The sequence below is a fragment of the Triticum aestivum genome, chromosome 3A (assembly GCF_018294505.1).
Source record: "Triticum aestivum cultivar Chinese Spring chromosome 3A, IWGSC CS RefSeq v2.1, whole genome shotgun sequence".
Lineage (NCBI taxonomy): Eukaryota > Viridiplantae > Streptophyta > Magnoliopsida > Poales > Poaceae > Triticum > Triticum aestivum.
This window is the reverse complement of record NC_057800.1, coordinates 162471477-162475637: the sequence shown is the minus strand read 5'-3', so window position 1 is coordinate 162475637 and position 4161 is coordinate 162471477.

Sequence of the window (4161 nt, the reverse complement as noted above, 5' to 3'; positions counted from 1 at the left end):
TTGAATAGCTTGTGCAAGCGGTAGTGGCTAGTAACTCGAACACCAAACCAAGACAGGACTTTGGGGTTGTCTCGCTGTCTTCAAGATAGCCTTCCTTAGCTGTTTTATCAGCTTTGTTGGAGACCAACAAGGATGTGTGTCACTATCCTCAACCTTATCTGCATTACTTCCTTTACCATTGCTTAATAAGGCACTCTTCCCCAATATTTTGTCAGCATTCTAAAAGAAGAAACAAGCAGACACATAACAAGTTTATCATGTACTAGTATATGAAACTCATTTCGGTGAACCAGTTCATTAGTAAGGTGGACAGGATTAAACTACCAAGTCTTCTATTGCCAAGTACTAGTACATAATAAAAGCATCAAACAAACATATATCTATGTCCTATGGTCACTGCATTGTCTTGCCAAATCAAAATAGAGACACGGTTCAAATCATATCAGTTCAAGACAAAGCAGCAGTGAAAGAATACAAAGCGTGGGAAACTACACGGCACAACAAGATTTCAGATGGGTATCACGGGTCTATGTGTACAACAACACTATTGGCTCTGTTGTGATGCTAGTAATGTGCATGATATGAAAGTCAACTGTATACACAATTGAAATTGAAATCAACAGAGCTATTGATAAGAGCAAACCTATTAAAGAAACATGCGTGAACATACCTGCTGTGCCATTGGAGTTTCGATTGGATCCTTCAATTTAAAAATAAGTTTGTATGAGTAAATACAGTGATACAAGAGCAAAGCAATCATAGTTAAAAAAGGCACGCCTAAGCGAGCGCTTAAGCGTGCCTAGGCTCTAGGCGTTGGCAAAATGCATTGCGCATAACTACGCATAATTTGTGCATAACTGCGCATAAGCATGTGCTTTGGTCAGTAAAGCGCAAGGCGGTGGCAAAACGCACAATTAACGCCTAGCGCTTTTTTGAACTATGATACCAATGGAATCTTAAATTAGAACAGTTGTTCTTCAGGTTTAGGCACTTGTTCTACATGAACAGAGTACAGTAAGACGCAAGAATATAATACTTAAAAATAGAAAATGAGCTCATAGACCATCAACGTTCTTGGTTCGGGACCAGTACAGAATAAGGCGTTCCCAATCATCGTCCAATAAATGTGTCTCAGGAGAACGTAAGGGAATTTGATGAGTTTGTTTGCCGGTGAAGTACGTTTTCTTCAGGTAATTCCGATACTGCCACCAAGCATTCTTGAAGATAGCAGAGGTATTAGCACAGGTTACCTCATCTTGAGTTTCCAAATTGGTCCTTCTCTAGAGAGAAAATGGGAAAATTTGTTGTATTATAACCATCATGGAGGTAGGATGTATGGGACGAAGCAAACTAATTGCCATGAATAACATTACTTACACATAACTCCTGGACAAACACCTGCAACTGGCATTTTCCTTCATCTTCAGTATAATATTTCCAAGATGGTAAGATACGCACATACGATTTAACAACATCAAATGCGATAGATGCTAAACTATGACTAGCTAGTTGTGCTTCCTCCACAGGAATAGGCATACTAACTGGTGGAGTTGGGGTTCGCCGTGATAGTACTGGCCCTTTGGGCACTGGAGCTGCCTTACTAACTGCTCTAGTTTGGGAGCTCTATGGTGGAGATGGTGATGTGTCAACAGGAACTGGGTTACTATCGGCTGGGTTGGGGTTAGATTGGGTGAAGCTGGTTCTCTGTCCATCGCAGTAGGGGTACAATCTGCGAGAGTTTGGGTTATGTGTGGTAGGGCTGGTTCTTGTGCATGTACAACCGGGGTGCTATCTCCATGAAGAGGTAGCACTGTTTTATTTGAAGACCGTGTTTTTAGTCCGCTAGATACTGGCATCACCCGCTGTAACATTCCAAATTTCCAATTTTGAATGTTATACACTAGATCATCATTACATATCATATTTTATTGCATTTTGGTTGATCCTAGAAAATTCTACGCAACTCAAGGACCCTCGGAGAGAGTTGGGGATTTAGTTATTTTCATATTTGAGTTTTTCTCAAATTTTGAAAATAGGATCATTTGATTTTATTTATTTTATCTTCAATTATTTCTATTACAAAAATATGAGAGAGGGAATAAAATGACTTTCCCAAAATAAAGAAATATTGAGGATTTAATAAAAAAATCAAATAAGATTTTATTTTGGTTTTATTTGCTATTTTATTTGAATTTAGGAAAAATGCACGTTTTCCAAATTGCATTTAGGCCCCAAATAAATGTTCATCCTGTGCGGCTTGATTTTAGAAGCCAGGGAAAATTTATTTAGGGATTTTTGGAGTTCGTTTAGTATTCCTTTTGTTTTTTTCTCTGAGCGTAATTATTTAAGAAAAAGTCCAAACTGACTCTGGGCCGTAACTGGCCAGGACTCCGCCTGGCCGGGCCTTTAAATAGTGTCACCGAGGCCCGAGCCAGCCCAAAGCCGCCCCGCCCCCAAACCCTAACCCTAGCACCGCCCGCGCTGCCGCCGCACAGCGCCGCCGCACCACCGCGCCGCTGCGCCCCTCGCCAGCGCCGCCGCACCGCCCCACCGCCGTGCCGCCTCGCCGCCCCGCCGGACCGCCGCCGCGCTGCCTCGCCGGACGACCGCCGCCGCGCCGCCTCGCCGAAGGTAGTTTTTCTCGCCGTCGTTTTTTTTAGAGAACCGACCGGTTTTCCGTCGGTTTGTTTGGTTTTTTTAGTTTCATTTTTTTAATAGATAGGTTTTTCCGGTTTATTTAATTAGCGAGTGTTCGCCCGTTCGTTCGTTTTAACAAACGTGTTCATCGTTTAGGCCCAGTTAACGAACGTTCGTTCGTTAATCTGTTCGTCGTTTTTCTTTTTCTCGGATTAAATCCGCGATTTTCTGATCGCGATTCCGGATCCAATTTTCGTTCCAGTATAACTTTTCGCTCGTTTATCAGAATCAGGTGATTCAAGCGCCTGGAGTTTCGTCTCGAAACCCTCTTTCTGTTTAACCAACTCAAACAAGTTTTTGCCACTGTAAAAATTTCCCTAGATCCAGAATAGTAAACGAAGCTTGTTACTTTTGCCGTTTCTCTTTCGTTGCTTTGTTCGATTTGATTCTTTTTGCCAACCGGAGTTCTTAAGTTGAACTTTCTAGTTAGATCTCTTATTCGAGTTTTACATGTGCATTATTTGAGTACTTATTGTATGCTTGTTTGTTTGCGATAGAGTACCCGGAGTGCGCTGCTTGCTACTTCGAATCGCTAGGTTTTGCGGATCATCAGCAAGGCAAGTAAGACTTTGATCATACTTCCTGTTACCCAGTTTTTATTGCATTAGATCAATCCTCACACATTGCATGATTAGGATCTAATTAAATTGTGGGTTTGGGTAGTAGTTGAGGTAGTACCTATTACATGTTTATTATCAAACCTTTGGGAGTTACTTCTACGTTTGCTTATTATGCCATGCTATGCTAGTAGACGTGGATTGGTTGAGTGTATCCATGATAGATGTGAGATTGTTAAATTAATGGTTTATCTAAGGTGGCAACTTAAATACACTTCTGGGTGGATTGAGGCACCTGGGTATTCCAGTGATTGCCAGTTTTCTTTTGGACCGCCACCCAGGCTCAAAGGGATCATGAGGTTATTCATGCTAGAAACTTCCGTGTGCAGCCACAAGCTACTATGGGCTCTAGCATAGTTGATTAAGTTTTGTGAACTCTTACAGTGGTAGACTAGCAGATGTAGGGGAAAGTAGGTGTAACGGTCTACCCGATCGTAAGGTGCTAGCGCTTCTGAAAGCTATGTCTCAGTCATCCGTTTCTCAAACACCATGTAGTGCGAGAAATCCAACGGAGGAGATCGAGTCTTGTGGGGAAAAGTGCGCAAACCTCTGCAGAGTGTATAAACTAATCATGGTTAGCCGTGTCCCCGGTTATGGACATCTTGAGTATCTAGTACCTGGATTATCATGTGAATCTCATCATGTTACTCTAAAATTAATTTTGTTGGGTTTTGTTTAATGATGATGCTTAATTGGGATTGAGAATGCTGTCAACCATTCTCAATGTTTAACAACTACCATGATAGTTAAATAAAATTTATTCCTTTGCAGTAGGGAAAAATTGGCTTTACGCAAAACTGTAACCATAGAGCTTTCCACCAGCCAAATATGCATATAGTATAGCCTA